Genomic DNA, 17,883 nt, shown 5'->3' with positions numbered 1-17,883 from the left:
TGCAATAAAACAACTAAAATGAATTTTTGGTTTCCCAGTGTGTATAAAGATTATGTTTACACTCTACTATCTAAGTGTGCAATAGCATGATGGCTAAGAAAATGGATACTCTTAATTTAAAATGCTTTATTGCTAAAAAATGCTAACTGTCATCTGACCTTTCAGCAGGTCATAATCTTTTTACTGGTAGAGGGTCTTGTCTCCATGTTGAAAGCTGCTAACTGGTAAGGGTGGTAGTTGCTATAGGCTGGGGAAGCTGTGGCCATTTCTTTCTTTTTTTTTTTAAGATTTTAATTGTTTATTTTCGAGAGAGTGCACGCAAGCAAGGGGAGGAGCAGAAGGAGAGGGAGAGAGAGAATCTCAAGCAGACTCTGCACTGAGCACAAAGCCTGACGAGGGGCTCTCAATCTCCCAACCCTGAGATCATGACCTGAACTGAAGATGCTTAACTGACTGAGCCACCCAGGCGCCCTGGCCATTTCTTAAAATAAGACAATAATGAAGTTTGCCATTTTGATTGATTCTTCCTTTTATGAATGATTTTTCTATAGCATGTGATGCTGTTTGACAGCATTTTGCCCACAGTAGAACTTCTTTCAGAATTGGAGTCAGTCGTCTTAAGTCGACTCTTTATCAACTAAGTTAGGTAATATTCTAAATCCTTTGCTGCCATCTCAACAGTCTTCTCAGCATCTTTACCAGGAGTAGATTCCATCGCAAGAAACCATTTCCTTTGCTCATCCATCAGAAGCACCTCCTCATCTGTTCAAGTTGGATCACGAGATGGCAGCAGCTCAGTCCCATCTTGAGGCTCCACTTCTAGTTCCCTTGCTGTTTCCACCACATCTGTAGTGACTTCCTCCACTGATATCCTGAAACCCTCCAAGTCATCCATGAGGGTGGGAATCAACTTCTTCCAACCTCCTGTTCATGTTGATATTTTGACCTCTTTTCATGAATCATGAATGTTCTTAATAGAACCTAGAGTGGTGGATCCTTTTAAGGTTTTCAGTTTTCTTTGGCTAGATCCATCAGAGGAATCACTATGGAAGCTACAGCCTTATGAAATGTGTTTCTTAAATAAAGCCTGAAAGTCTAAAAGAGTCCTTGATCCGTGTACTGCAAGATGGACGGTGTGTCAGCAGGCGTGAAGACAGCATATATCTTCTTGCCCATCTCCATCAGCTCCTGGGTGACCAGGAGCAATGTCAAAAAGCAGTAATACTTTGAAAGGGATTTTTTTTTTTTTTCCCCTGAGCAATAGGTCTCAACAGTGGGGTTAAAATATTCAGGAAACCATGTTGTAAATAAATGTGCCGCCATCAGGCTTTGTTGCTCCATTTATAGAGCACAGGCAGAGCAGATCTAGCAACAGTCTTAAGGGCCTGAGGATTTCCAGAATAGTGAATGAGCATTGGTGTCATCTGTAAGTCACAGCTGCATTAGCCTCCAGCAAGAGAGTCAGCCTGTGCTTTGAAGCCAGGCATTGACTTCTCCTCTCCTGCTATGGAAGTCCTGGATGGCATCTTCTTCCAGTAGAAGGCTCCTTCATCTGCATTGAAAAACTACTGCTTAGTGCATCCACCTTCATTAACTCCCTCACCTTGATCTTCTGGAGAACTTGCTATAATAGCTTCTCCATCAGCACCTGCTGGGTCACTTCGCACTTCTGTGTTATGGAGATGGTTTCTTTCCTTAAATCTCATGAACCCATCTCTGCTGGATTCAGATTCTCTTTCTTCAGCCTCCTCACCTCTCTCAGCCTTCACAGAATTGAGGAGAGTTAGAGCCTTGCTCTGGATTAGGTTTTGGCAGAAGGGAATGCTGTGGCTGGTTTGATCTTCTATCCAGACCACTCAGACTTTCTCCATATCAGCAGTAAGACTGTTTCACTTTCTTATCATTTGTGTGTTCATTGGAGTAGCACTTTTAATTTCCTTCAAGAACTTCTCCTTTGCATACCCAAGTTCTCTGTTTGGCACGAGGGACCTAGCTTTCAGCCTATCTTGGTTTTGACATGAGTTCCTAACACTGAACTTAACCATTCCTAGCTTTTGATCTAAAGTGAGAGACATGTGACTCTTCCTTTCACTTGAACACTTAGAGCCCACTGTAGGGTAATTAATTGGCCCACTTCTATATTATTATGTCTCAGGGAATAGAGAGACCTGAGGAGAGGGAAAGAGATGGGAGGATGGCCAGTCAGTGAAACAGTTGGAACACAGAACATTTATTAAGTTCTCTGGTTTATATGGGTAAGGTTCATGGAATCCCAGAATAATTAGAATAGTAAAGTCAAAGATCACTGATCACAGATCTCCATAACAAATGAAATAATAATGAAAAAAAGTGAAATGTTTCAAAAATTACCAAAATGTGACACAGAGACATGAAGTGAGCAAATACTGTTGGAAAAAATGGTGCCAATAGACTTGCTCAAGGCAATGTGGCCACAAACGTCCAATTTGTAAAAAAACCAACAACACACATCTGTGAAGTGCAATCAAGTGAGGTACAATCCAATGAGGTGTGCCTTATTTAGAAAGAGTGCTTGTGATTACCACATCACAGAACTTCAGCCATGAAGGGAACCTCGGTTCATCATTAATTTCTTTGTCCACGTGTCTTAGACAATTATATGACCAAATATGTACATAAAGGGGCCTCCAATGATAATTTCTTCACAATCATATTTTATCACTGTTATACCATTCAGTATCTTCATTAAGGCACATAGCTTTTTTTTTTTTTCACTTTCCCAAATATTCGAGGTTTCTTCCTCCCTCAGGATCTTTGCAAATGGCATAACTTATGGGAGCATCCACCAACAACAGCATTGACCTAGAATATGTTTGGTCATCAGAATGACCCATGACACGACCGGCTCTACAGATGTGTGGTGTGACACACATACAACCTCCTCAGGGTCACTCAATGGACACTAGAATGAGGGGATGGCATGTCTTTAAGGAGGCAATCTTAGTAACAGCCAAGTGGAGATAGGAGGCATCATAGGCCTCCTTCACGTGACCATGGTCTACCTTCACAGACCGTGACGATAGGAGTATCAGCCCAGAGCAGTGTCTTCAAAGACAAAAAAAAAAAGGAAAGAGTTTTCAGAAACAGATACTACCAGTATTGGGCACTGCACTAGGCAAAGCCCTGGCAGGTCAGAAGCCCTTCAAAGGTTGGGGGGTTTTCCCCTAAACACATCCATTCTTTCATTCAACCACCCATCATACAAATACTCATGTGTAATTAAGTGCCAGGTGCTAATCACATAGAAGTCAACAAAACAAGCACCGTCTCTCCTCCATCCTTAAGTTTATATTCTTGGGGAAGAGGGAGCAGGGTCAGGGGAGACAAGGCACAAACTCAAAATATATATAATATAGTATCAGGGAGTAACAAAAACCGAAGCAAGATAAGGGGATAGGAAGATCACACAGTGCTGCTCTGAGATGGGCAGGCAGGGAAACCTGTGTAAGGGGGGGTAGGGAGGGAGCATTGAAATGGGGAATGGAACAAAGTCAGGCATAAGGTGTCAGCCCTCTCAACGATTGATGAGATGGTGATAATGATGACGAGGAAGACACGGAAGAAGAAGATGGCGAATAAGAAGACTTGTAGACCGTTGTTGTGAGCAGTACCAAGGGATGAAAGAGTTATAGGAAGGAAGAAGTGGCCAGCAACTGAAATGCAACGGTGATTTCAAAATAAAGCACAGGGAAGTGCTCGTTAGATAGTGAGACCTAGCATTTAAGGAAGTTAGTGGCCCTGAAGAGAACAGTTGCCGTGACTTGTATAGAAGGAAAATAAATTGCAGGTGATTAAGGAGTAAGGGGACAATAAGGAATAGGAGATGTTTTGAAAAAGATTATCAGAGGGGAAAACATGGCTAGGTGAGTAGCTAGGGACAAAATGATATAAAACTGGGTTTTGGGTTTTATACCCCTTCCAGACCAGGGTTTCTCAATCTGGGTACAATAGACATTTGGGGCTGGATAATCCTTTGTATGGGGTGGGCGAGGGGACTACCCCATGCATCATACGACATTCAACAGCATTCCTGGCCTGCCTGTACCTGCTGGATGCCAATAGCATACTCTCCACCCAGTTGTGACAAACAAAATTGTCTCTAGACATAGCTAAATGACCCCCTGGAGGTAAAATCGCCCTCAAGAGAGAACAACTGCCCCAAACTGAGATGGCCTGAATATGTTTGAAATGACAGAGAAAGAGCCCATGGGAAGGGAAAGAGAACAGATATTGGAGGAGTGCCTAGGTGGCTCAGTGGGTTAAAGCCTCTGCCTTAGGCTCAGGTCAATTCCCACATCAGGCTCTCTGCTCAGCAGGGAGCCTGCTTCCTCCTCTCTCCGCGCCTGTCTCTCTGCCTACTTGTGGTCTCTGTCTGTCAAAGAAATAAATAAATAAATCTTAAAAAAGAAAAAGAACAGATATTGGAAAGGGAAAGTCTAAACATTGAGGAGTTACAGAGGGGAGGTTCAACGTGTTTTCCCTGACTTCGAAAAAAGGACACAACTATAGGGACTACTAGTAAATACTTTGTTTTATGCGTTTAGGAACAAATGCTGTCATTCTGAATTAAGGAGAAAGCATTCAAATCGAAAACTAAAAGGAAACAATGTATTTGTTGCAGCAGTTTGGAAACCCGTATGCAAACTTTCAAGGAAAAGCAGTGTTATTAAAGAAGATAAACTATCAGTTATCCTTTTACATCTTAGTAGAATTAAGACAAATGCAAATGTTTGAATTGGAGAGTAGATCATAAGATTCACAAATTGCCCCTTAGCCTGGGAAGGCCTTAACTGGGGATTGAAGACAGATGTTTCTGATGTGACTCATGTATTTTTACCACTTTCTCATGAGTAGGGACTGAGTTTATTCCTCTCTGTATCTTGGTGATGTCAGTGTCTTGTTTACACAGAATGAGCCTGTCTAAGTCAAAACTAGTCCTATCACGTGATGCATGGTAAAAATACATAGGCGGGTATCTTTTTAGATAGAATATGGTTGCGAGCTCCAGGGTAACCGACTCGATTTCTGGGTTGAGGCTATGAACTTTAGATATTTGAGAATATCCCAGAATAACAATTTCAGAGTTGAGAAGGATTGTCACAGTTACATTTCACAACTTGAACGTTGCTATTTCAGGTGTTACACATTAAAAATAAAAGTTGGGTCTCTCCTAGGAAGAGAATAATTGTGAATATAGTGCTTGACAATTATGGATCTTTCCGCCTAAATTAAAATCAAATGTTAATCTACACCTGAAAAGACAACTGGCATTTACTGAGAGCCTACTATATGGCCAACTAATGAAGTTAGTTTGTGATGTGATTTCCTTAAGGCCTCGTGACAATTCGGTGAGCCCGGTATTATTCTCTTGTGCCAGAGAGAGAAACTAGTCCTCACACACATCATTATACTGCAAAACCCAGCAATATGGAAACAGTCGTTTTTATGGCCAGAGCTGATCTTCGAACCTTCCTTCCGTCAGTAATCTTTACCAGTCTCTGATGAGATCTCAACTTCTTTTTAACATTAAATACCTAAACTGAACTACTTTGGGACTGATATGCAGGCAGTTTATTTCATCCAGCTGTCCGGTGGAGTGGACAGATGTGATTCTGACTCGTCATGTGCTGTCTAGCACAGTGCTCCAAGGCCTCTCCCGGCAGTCCTCTCTAGCAACACACGGAGGAAATGATCCACTGAGGGTCATATCAGATGTCACTAAGGGGTAATTTTCTTTGACATTTCAAATGAGAACTTGGGTTTGCCTATTGCCTTCCTTATGAGGAGAGATTTATGATGTTTTAATTTAGTAAAGTTTCTGCAAGCAAGCTGATTGTGTTGTAAGATCTGCTGGAAGGTATTACATTGAAAAGATTTTTAAAAGCCCTCAGAAATCATCAGTTTCTTATAAGTGACTAACTTCCATTACAAGAACTCTGTCCTTTGAATGGGTAGTTCTGGTCTAATCTATACATTTTCTTAACTTTCATGGTAATTGTTACTGGGTACTTAGTATATTTTTACATTCTATCTATCTATCTATCATCTACCTACCTACCTACCTACCTATCTAATCTGCTGCTCCAAATGTTTTCTTTGTTTGCTTTCTTTTCATCTGGCTCGTAAGAGCCCCCAAACCCCACAGTAGCTTGTGGAGTATATTTAGCTCCAGGGAAAAAAAAGAACATCTCCGATAAGTTTCACTTCTCCCAAACATTATAAAGGGACACACTGAAGTGATTAAAAAAAAAAAGAAATCTGTGGATGTAAGCGTTAGGACAGTCAGCGTAAAAGCTTCCTGTGAGCCCCTGATCCAGCATCTCACTCAACCGAACAAGAGATCTCTCTGCCACGGGCCTGTGGATGAAATGATTTGGAAAGCAGGGTTGGGTGGGCGAGTGGGGAAAGGGAGATGAGTGGCCCCTGTGTCTGTGAGGTGGTCAGTGAGAGAGGCCAGTCCCTTCCCCCCACTCCCATGGCTGTATGTGCCACTCTTCTTCCATACAAAGACAATTTGCTTTTCATGTAGTAATGAAGAACAATGTTTACCAGACAAAGGAGCTTCTAGTTTATTATTGTGCTGTCTTTGACTAGAGCTAGATGCTGGGAAAAATGGTAATTCACAGTGTGAATGCTTCTTTTCTAGCTGTACGGGTTATGGCTGAGAATGTACATTGTATATTGCAGATGGTCCAATAGCAAACACTGTGAGAACGAGGAAAGAATGAATTACGGCTTTTTTTTTTTTTCCTTGCTAGCCAAGAAACCAGGAATTTCTCCACAATAATTTTTATGTATGTCTCTGCATGTGTATTTTTTTCCTTGGCAATAGGCACTGTAGATTCTGATAAATGTTTTTAGGTTTTAGGATTTTTCAATGAATGTGTAAAGTCTACCGTGATGCTCTTTGAACACCTGTGTTCTCCTGCTTCCCCTCCCATAAACTGATACAAGGCACAGGTGGTGCCTCATTAACTTATTTCATGCAAATAAAAACATATTGCATGATTTCTTCCCCTTAACTGTATAATCACTGAAACATGACTGTGCTGATTAATGCAACAAACTTTGGGAGGGAAGAATTCAGCAGTGTTTGTCAGTTCCCTTATGCTGAAGGGATTTGCAGTCCATGTAAATCTGATTTAAATGAAAAAGTAGTGGGAATGCCTCTTTCCTATGTAAAAAGTCTATTTTCCTCTATTTAGTCTCTGCTGTATGTCATAGAACTGTCAGTGATAAAGAATTGGGGGCGAGGAAAGGAAAATGAAATTTCCCATGGAGGTAGAGGAATTGGAAACCCAGATGAGGAATCATCTTTAAACAAGCACGCTTATGAGTTCTGATTCAGTGTTCAGATATTGTTATCAATGATTTCCAAAAAGTGACATTGATTTGCTTTGGAAACAATGATGGAAAAAGAGCGAGAGTGTACCAGAATGCTTTTAGAGTTCTAAAATCATACTGGAAAATGTCCGAGCATTCCAACACAACTATAAACAGTACCACTCTGTATTTAGGGGGTGATGGCAAGTCTCTTTTTAAGTCTTTTGCGATATTATTTCTGTTTTTAATTTATTGAATTAAAGCCAGATTTATTCAATTAAGATAATACACTTCAAGGTTAACTGCCATTTGCTGTTCATTTAGGCAAGCTATTGTACAGTTATGTAAATTTCATGAACAGAGACACTGCCTGAGTGTCTTAATTACAAGCAAAATGTGTCATTTAAATATGAATTAAGTGAATAGTTGCCAGTATTTCCTGTCCCTGTATTTTCTATCTTCTTAAAATCTAAGAGCTACCCGATGATTTGTTTTGTGTCCTAAGATTTTTCTTTATCCTGTAAAATGAAAACGGCCCTGCTACGGAATATTATTTTTAAAAGTAGGAAATACATGTAAAAATGCTATTAACTCATTGATTATTAATCAGGCAATATCTGAAGAAGAGGGTGCCAATTTTTCCCAGTTGGCCGCTGGTCATCATTTTTTGCGTTGTTACTGAAATTCAATAATTATTCCACCTATATGACGGGAGGTGATTTGCTGCATGTCTCATTTGCACAAATTCACTATATTTGTGAATTCATAGTTTTAAAAATACCCTCTTTTAAATCTACCCATTTATAATGCATCCAAACATATCAGTTTCCAGACTCAAACGTTGGGATGCTCATAGTTTTACCACTGCTTTCTCTTTCTTGAAAGACGCATTTATTTTAAATTTAGAACTGTCACGGCTCTAGTTGTGCTTAGCAAACAAGTGACCCCATGACCTGATCCTCTACTGATTTCTGTGAAATAATTCCCCATGCAGCTCGGGCTTACCGACAAGTATCGTTTTTGTTCGTCTCTGTAATTTTGGATAGTTCTTGTATATAAAAACGACCTAGAGACAAATCTGGCACTAATCACGAAGGAAGGGAAGGATTCACAATGAGTTAATGAAAACCACACCTCAGTTCTGGGCAGTCTGTTCCCAGCTCCTATCCCAAACCATAAGGCTGCAGGCAGCCTGGGGAGATATTCCCAGCCGCCCCCCAAGGTAGCGCCCGCTCGCTCCCCCAGGAGTGAGGAGTTCACTATTCACTGAGTGCTTGCGTCATCCTTTCCAACATGTTCCCACTGATACATTAAAGGAATTAATTGCTCATAATGATCTCACCATCTGTTAACAGAGGTTCATACCTACAGGCTGGTGGCATGCGGTGGTTCTATTCAGGGATCAATAGGCAATGCCGGGCGAACGCTTTCCCACATTGCCTGCCTTTGCGCGCTGAAAGGGGGAGGAGAGCTTGGTGCTGGCCATCTGCTCCCTGTCTTTCTGTGCGAGACCTTGATGCGGTCCAGCACAGCTCGGAGCTGACTCCAGTCCGATTGGAATGTGGCTGATCTGAGAGCCTCTCAAAGCTGTGAAAGTGAGTCAAAAGGAGATGCCCATTGTCCGGCATGGCTGAAAGAAAATGATCACTTTAAAATTCATAACTCCCAGGTGCCTGCCGTCTATTCATGGGAAAAACCCTCTGAACTTCTCTTCATTAAAGAGAGAGAGGGGAGTCTTGCTAAAAAGAGAGAAAAGGAAGTAGTTTGTGGGAATGTGCAGGGGATTTTCAGGCTAAACAAATGAGGAATTTGGAATTTTTCACTTGTATTAAAAGGGCTGTGTAGGGAAGGGCAAGCTCTTATTTTAAAAGGGGTGGGGAGGGGGTTGCCTTCCTGGGCCCTGGAGCAACTAATAAAGAACATTTTAATTTTTCTCGAGGAGAATTCAAAGATCACCCTGCCTTTTTACTTTTATTACCTGAAGCTGAGAAAATTTTCCCATTTGATTCTGAATCATGACCTTCGAGGTTGATTTCCATTCTTCTTCCATGGGTGTGCAATTGGGGTGGGAATTTATGGAGGCGTGAGACTGGGAAATTCCTGCATATGATATAGGACATCAGTGAGCACACTGGAAGTCAGAGCCATCAGGTGTTTCTGAGGAGTTTTTTCAAGCAAGGTTACCTGTACCCACGAAGGCAGCTCTCAGGAGTCGAGTTCCCTTTGTGCCTACACAGCTGAAGAACAGTGAAGGAAGGAAGGAAGGAAGGAAGGAAGGAAGGAAGGAAGGAAGGAAGGAAGGAAGGAAAAGAAAATCTCCCTGCCTAGCAACTCAAGATTCCGCCCAGTCCCAGAGCTTTGGGAATCAGAGGGCTGATGGATCAAATAGTCTTGGCTCTTGGTCATTGTAGAGAATTGGTGTTACACCAGAGCCACGTAGGAATTCAAAGGGGATTTGTGGATTAATGGATTGAGAGCCAAACAAAAGTACGAATAGAGAGAACTATGTTCTCTCTCTCTCTCTTCTCTTTTTGAATATTTCAAGTTTTTATTTAAATTCTAGTTAGTTCACGTATAGCGTACTATTGGTTTCAGGAACTATGTTCTATCTCTGGAAAACGTTTCATCTTACAGATGGTGACTTAAGTCCCATGGAAGTTAAGTGACATCCTCAAAGTCACAGAGACAGTCGCAGCACCCAGGTTACAATGTTATCTTCCTGGTGATTTTTTTTTTTATTACTGCTTCATTCTGCCTCCCTTAATGGTATGGGATTTAAAATTATTTTTACTCCCATCTCCCTAATTAAAATATAGATCAGTATCACCACCTAAACAATACAATGGTCTCTTTTAAAATAAATTCTGAGCTCTCAGAAAGATTATGAATACCAATATTCATCACTAGCACATATGAAATAGAAAATTGATCAAGTAAGATATTACTATAAGTCAGAAAATATTGCAATAGGTGGCAGAACCTATTGGTGAGAAAGGTAGTAAAGTCCAGTTCTCTTGCACACAAATAACCAAATAAAAGGAGGAAGTAAGAAAAGTAAGAATTGGCAATGATCAAGGCAGAGTCAAAGAAATCCCTCCCTTAACAAGTAGGGAGTCAAAAGGAGTGGATGGTGGAAAGTAGATAGAAAACTCTAGAAGCAACCCAGACTTCTGGAAATGAGAGAAGTTATGTCTGATAGAATCAGTGTTGCTCGTCTTTCCTAACAAAAAAGAGGCCACCACCTTACCCAGTGAATGGGAACATAAAATTCTCTGAACAGAATTGTGACACATTGTTTTAATAGTAGATTGAAGTGCGACAAAAATTAATCACTGATCCAAATTAATTCTTAAATTATTAAACTGTTTGACTCCATAGCTTAGATAGATAAAGTCAGAATTGGTGAAATATGGGTGAGAACACTGCCCCTCCCCTCCCTGCTGCCAGCCATGGTTGGTATAAATGGAGTAAGAATTGAGAAGAAGATTAACAACCGCCCAAAGGGAATGGCTACCATTTTTTTCAAGTATTTTAGCTTCAACCCAGAGTTCTAAAGGAAGGTTGGCGTTGGTGGTATAGTGGTGAGCATAGCTGCCTTCCAGAGTTCTAAAGGGAACCCAGAGATTATTCCAGAAAAAGTGAAAAATAAAGGTAAACCCAAAGAAGAAATGAAGTAAAAATTATCCTTAATCCTTCTTTCAGGAAAAACTGCTGGTAACTTTTGAGAGTACATCTAAAACAATAACACAATCAGATCATATTTATAATAACTCTATAGTATTTAAGCTAAGATATGAAATTATAGATACTTGACCATTTTTGATCTACCAAAAAAAAATGGCAATTCATATATGGGTCAACTTAAATGCTTTTCACTCAGGGTTATGCGGTGAACCTGTTTTCTTTTTCAATAACTAGGCAACCAAATCCATTTTTAGTGGATTCAGATATGGTGTAGGGCCTATATGAAGAAGTGTCCTCTAGAGCTTCTGAATGATTCAGCTCTTCTCAAAATCTGATTTAGAACCACATACAGATTTCACAGTAGAGTTAAAACAATGCTATAGGAATACAGGTCATTAAACATTGACTTTTTCATTATTCATTATAATTCATTGACTATTTCATTATTCATTATTTATTTTTATTTTTATTATTTTTATTTATTCATTATTTTTCCCTCTTGTAATGAAATGGTAGCCATCTTCCTAACTAAGCATACACCCCTTCATGACTGTCAGCAATAGACCATCTTCTCAGCTGCTGGCCTGGGAGAGTACAGTTGGGAAGAACATGCCTTAAGAATGAGGCATGTGGGGGTGCCTGGGTGGCTCAGTGGGTTAAAGCCTCTGCCTTCGGCTCAGGTCATTTTCTCAGGATCCTGGGATCGAGTCCCACATCAGGCTCTCTGCTCGGCAGGAAGCCTGCTTCCTCCTCTCTCTGTCTGCCTGCCTCTGCCTACTTGTGATCTCTGTATGTCAAATAAATAAATAAAATCTTAAAAAAAAAACCAATGAGGCATGTAAATATACCTAGCTCCAACAACAACAACAACCATGAACAATTCACTGAAAAACAACAGACAACCAACAAACCACAAAACACAACAGTGAAGCACAGTATAGAATTCAGAGACAGGCCATTGCTTTAGTGGATCTGGGTGAAGAATGTAGTTCGTGGGATCACAGGGAAGAGCCTGGTCATTGGTTCTGTTATGATTGATTTGTGGGCAGTGGTCCCCAATGTTTTGTCTTTAAGACTCAAATTCTTAGGGTGTTCTAACTCCCAGAGGAATATATACCTGTTCATTTGTTTACATCTACTTTGTTTCTAATGTCTCTTTTTTCCTATCAAATGTCGTCTGAGATCTGATAGCAACATCTCCTAAGCCGCTCCTTGCTTTTTAGGTTGTTTTGTTTTGTTCAGTTGTTTGCACAGACTGTGATGAGGGCCAGAAATGCCTATCTTTTCTATAGAATGGATGCATTTTCTTTTTCCTTTCAAGAACCCTACAGGAAAATGTCCTCCTCTTTTAATGATTCCGTTTTTGAACACAGTTTTTTAAACTTGTTCTGCCGTCGTAATCACTTTACATTTGCTCGATCATCTGACTCAACTTTGTTCTCCATTCTTGTGTTCAAAATTAATACATGGAGAAGATTTTAAAAGCACACCAACAAAAGCAAATACTCTTTAGTGCTACCCAACCCCCACCCTCCAATTCTCACAAGCACAGGTCCTGTAGGGTTAGCAGATCTCTGGGTTTTATTATTTTCCCCTTTCTTTTCTTTCCTTAAAAAAAAAAAAATGCATGGAAAGTAAAAGTTTATTGGGGGCAAGAGGTTCAATGACGATTTTTTCCCTCCAACAAATTAATCTTGTATAACCTGCATTATAAAGGCTATTTTTAAAGAGGAGGAAATAATCATTGGAGCCTTATTTGGAACTCTTGTGGGTTTGAGTTCACATTTGCACCAGCCAGAGATTTTCAATTAGCAGTGCCTTAGAAAGCAGGGACCCCTGCCTTTGTCGGTGTCCTGTGGAAGAAGAAGAGCAAATAGATTGGAAATGGTCTTATGGCTCAGGCTCCTGGGAAAATGTAACAGGTGTTACAGCTCAGCTGGGTGTGAGATTTATGAAAAAAGCCCACTCAGACTTTGCCCATAGAATTCTGCTTTCTAGCCAGGGCTTCAAGTAGGAAGAAACTAATGACTTCATTACCATCTCAATTCTGGGAAATGCCTGGTCCAGACCTGAATCATTAAAGGAAAGGTATAGCACTCTGGGTGACCTTGCGAGATCAAAATGTTATTTAGAGCAATTCCATTAGTCAGAGCCATAAACCTGAAAGAACACACCCTTTGGGAATAACGCTTTGGCCATAAAATGAGAAAACAAAAACAAAAACAAAACAACACGAATCCATACAGAAAAAAAAAGGGAGAAAGAAGAAGGGAAAAAAAAAACCCAGATGTTGTAATCATCACTCCATACTATTTCCCCCGGTTTCTTTGAAAAGCCTCCACTTCCAGCACTTTCTTCCTGCTCACTCTTGTTGTGACACATTAAATGGCTCTTGTCACTTTCCCATTTCCAGTGGATTATAATTGGGGGTGAGGTAGAAGCCAGGAATGATGTCAATTTTCCAAGCAGAGGAAGGTGAAATAAATCTCTTCAGTCCAAATAGTATTTAATAGTGCTAACAGTAGTACTGCTTAACTGGTAGCAATTAACAGTAAATTTTTTATTAGATAATTGCCTCTTTTATTCATCTGCAGTGGGAAGAACGTAGCACATGTGAGTCTGTCTCCTGTCCCATCTGTCCCTGCAAACAGTCCCGAGTGGTCATTGTGTTGCTTTTTTATTTTTCATTGTTACTCCGCGGAAAAACGACTTGGCCAATGGAAATGCAGTTTCAGTCACCTTCCCATAGTAGACTTACTCTAAATGCCAGTCCCCTAGTTGGGGGCGGGGTCCTGCACCCCCCCATGACTCATTTTTATTATGCTCCCACATGCTCTACTTTCCAGAACACCTTTGAGGGGAAAAAAAAAAAAGAGTCAGAAGACAGTTTGCTTATAAGGCCAGTGCTTGGAGGCTGTGAATTTGCTTCAGAAAAGCTAGGTTCTCCTTACTACCCCCTCATTCTTGAGAAAATGAACCTCACATTTAAGTCTCCAATCGATTTCTCTTATAAAGTATCCAAGGCAGTGCCTTCTGGGTAGTGCTGAGGCCCTCCATGTCCTGGGGACTTGCTGACCTTTGAACTGGAGCTAGTCACCAAGAAAGCATTAGGCTGGATTGTTCTGACTCTATAGGCATTAAACCCAAATGGCATGACGGCGTTTGAGCCAAGTAATTTGGGTGGCGAAGGGCAACAAATACTGCTGAATATAGCAAAATGGCCAATTAAGGGTTGGAAACCTTGGCCATCATATACCACGCTAGGGTCTACCCATCACTGCACATAGTAATTAAGGTTATAATATAATTTGGGGCTCATTGTAGGGACCACGAAGTGGCCTACTTATGGTCAAAACAAACTGGTTGTGATGTCTGGGTATTATTTCATGATGAGGGCTTTAGGTTAGAGATTAGAATTTTCCTGAAAGAAATGTTTGTTAGACAATAGGATATATTACCAAAGAACTATGTCAAAGGATACCTTGTAGAGATTTACTGGCATACCTGTAACATTCCTTGACTTCCCTTTCAAAGTCTTATTCTGTTTCTCTTGTTCAATGTAAACATGTATGGATGAGCAAGTATAAAAATCTTACATGACTGTTACCATTCATAAATTAATTTCATCCACCTCTTCACACTAGTACCTTGGAGGCAGAAAGGTGAGGAAACCAGGCTTTGAGATTGTGTTATACTTAAAACCAGATCTCCTGGCATTTGGTCCAGTGGCCTTTCATCATTCTGTCTCCTGAGGACAGTCTGGTCTTTGGTCATGTTGGCCATCTGTGGTTCTGATATCATCTTAAAATATGTCTTAGTATTTTAATCTTTAATAAATTCTTTATGATGATGATAAGAAAAAAATGGCTTAAAAACAGCTTTACTTACTGTTCCTCCTTTGGACTCAGAAGCAGAGTTTTAAGCTAGAAGATGATTGGAAGTTATTATTAAGGGCACCTGAGCATTAGTGATTCATTATAAAAAAGAGAAACCTTAAATATTCAATGGCGTGTATGAACAATAGGATTTCTGTCTGCCGTGGATAAGCAACTAAAGGATAGGGGAGTGGTTAAGTGGAGGAAAATGTTATAGTTATAAAAGGAAAGTCTGGAGGATCCCCTACTGGGAAGTGCACCCTGCAAATGAGCATTATTACTCTATCTTCTCTACTTCTGGCTGTGAAAATGAAAATATCCTCCGTGCTCAGTGGACAATCAGGAGTACTGGAAAATTCGATCTAAAGTATTTGCTGAGTGAGCAGAAAGCAGTCACAGGGTTAAACACCCTTGCCTGGGTTGCTAAATCCCCAGTGGAGAAAAAAGCTGGAGGAATTTGGACAACTTTTGAAGGTGCTAAGGGAATTATGGAGCTATGGATAAGATGCAGATGGAAAAAAACGCAAAGGAAGGAAGGAAGGAAGGAAGGATGGAAGGAAGGAAGGAACGAAGGGGAAAGAAAAAAGACAACTTGAGCTAGGAAAGTAGTTAGGCAAACCTGGGGTAAAATCTGGTTTATAATAAGAGTAATGAATTAGGGTCCCAACTAAATAACAATTATAATTGCTTTTTTTTAATATATGCAACATTCCTGGCACTGCATTAACACAAGGAAAATAGAGATAAATAAAACAGTCCCTGCTTTGAAGGAGGTAAACGAAGGTTTGTAAAGCATTAAAAATTGCACAGCACTGGTACCGACGCAGGGGTTCGCTCATCGTTGTGTGTTGGGATGAGCTACAGACTGGATTTTGCAGATTGGCTTGCAAATGCTCTGACACTCATCCTTGGATAAGAGGCTGAAGATTGTCCAAAGTGAACATGCAAGGTTTGCAATGTTAACGAGGTGGTCATGAGATGCAGGCGCCATTCCTGAGCTGCCTAATGTTTTGGGCCAGTCATGGAAGCTTCCTGGTTCACCACCAAAACCGTGCATCTCAGTTGGAGAGTAGGCTGTCCTTACATGAGAATCACTCGACCACCTCCTATAAGTGAAAACAATATCAGCATGAAATTCTTGACATTTTTACTTTTACTAATGATGTGCTGTTAAGTAGTGGAAAACGATGCTACTGGCCAATTATCAGAATTGCCTTCTGATTTTTAGAAGTAGGTTTGAGCCTTTTTTTTTTAAGGTATTATTTTATTTTCAGCTGGCATGCTCAGTCCGAGTTGGTTTTTATTTTAGAAGTTGTCAGAACCAGGAACTGTGCTGTGTTATTATTAGATACTATTTCTCGGTTGGAATTTTGGTGACATAATATAATGAGTGTTTGCCATGTGTTCCTCCTTTGTGCTTATGTTATCCTCACTTGCCAATATAAATGGTAAAACAACAAAATCAAACTACAGTTTTATTCCAATATCCATTTTGTTATTTGACATAACTTTTCTACAGTTAATATTAGCTCAGATAATGAGGCACAAAGATAAGATTACTTGATGTTTACATAGTGCCTTTTCCTCTGAGGATTACGAAGTGGAGTTTTAAAAGGCTTATTAAATTGATACTCCTTTGCAAGTGCAGTGCAATATTATTAATCTTATTTTAAGGATAGGTAAACTGAAGTAATGAAGTTAGAACATTGCATCCAATATTTTGGGTCTTCATCAGTATTTTAGTTAGTTTCTTAAAATAATAAAATTTTTTCCAAAGTTTTTTTTCCATGAATTAAGGGGAAAACTATGTTGTTTTTCTATGTCCGGTTGTAGGTTTTCCGTTTTTGTTTTTTTGTTTTTTTTTAAATCATGACAAGATGGTAGGAAGAATGACAAGTCAAAAATTCTTAAAGTAAATGGTCACATCATTATTTATTAAAAGCCATCAAATGTTTGAGTTGGAATGACACAATACATTCATATTGTATGTTGTATCTAAATGTCTCACGAAAGGTCACTCTTGTGGGAAGTACTAATGAATTACATTCAGGGTCAATTCTGCCTATACCCATTTCGAGGAAATAACACTGCACCTCAGAGATGCCCTCCCGCGTTGGTTGTTATGTGACTTGCTACATGAGAGGCTGTAGGTAAAGAGATCACTGGGCACCTGATGAACAGGAAGTACTAAATGTGGTATTCACGTGTTTTCCTAATACAGTCTCAGCTTCTCCTTCCATTCTGAATCTGCTAAGGCCCAGGATTGGAAAACTGAGACAGAGCTAGCAGCCCTTATAGAATCCTGTAGTCAAAGGGAGAGGGATGGAAAAGGCCATTTCTTGGAACTTCTTTTCCCCTAACTCTGTTTCTCTTTTCTGCAGCTTTGCATAAACGTGACCATTTTAACCGCCTCTCTAGGCCAACTCCAACTGGTAAGTTCTTGGCCTGATAAGACATTACAAACCCAATACATATTATCAGAAGACATGAATATATAAATGCCCAATATCTTGAGAAGATAAATGCTGTCCCCAAACATGGCACAGTGGGAATCAGAGAAGAGACGTCCATACAATTTCCACGTAGCTTTCATGTACTCTCATCACACAAGCAACAATGGTAACTATGGGAGGAGAAGATATGTTAACTAGCTTGACTGTAGTAAAAAGCATCACTACCTATACCAAATCATCATGCTGGACATCTTAGGTAAATACAATTCTTAATGCAAACCTGGTCATATACAAGAAATCTTTTAAAACTAGGAGATTTTCTGTATCCGGTTGTCCTTATTTGCAGATGCAAATATGTATACATGGTCTGTATCTGCCCATTTGCTTCTTCTGGGAACTGTGGAGACACTAATATTTCAAATGTTTGCTTGGAAAACTCACTGCTTAATTTGTGTTTTACCTAAATGAACTAAGCTTTGCTTAAGTGATTTTTTTAGATCAGCTTTCTA

The 17,883-nt window shown here is 40.0% G+C and overlaps 1 pseudogene; it reads right to left on the bottom strand.

Annotated features, from left to right (window-relative positions):
- Window positions 1–169: 169 nt before the first annotated feature.
- On the bottom strand, window positions 170–14,200 carry LOC111156689 (annotated as a pseudogene).
- Window positions 14,201–17,883: the final 3,683 nt, after the last annotated feature.

The sequence above is a fragment of the Enhydra lutris genome, unplaced genomic scaffold (genome assembly GCF_002288905.1).
Source record: "Enhydra lutris kenyoni isolate GAN:26980312 unplaced genomic scaffold, ASM228890v2 scaffoldscaffold48, whole genome shotgun sequence".
Lineage (NCBI taxonomy): Eukaryota > Metazoa > Chordata > Mammalia > Carnivora > Mustelidae > Enhydra > Enhydra lutris.
The sequence above is the reverse complement of the archived record's forward strand: the minus strand, read 5'-3'. Positions and strand labels throughout refer to the sequence as shown.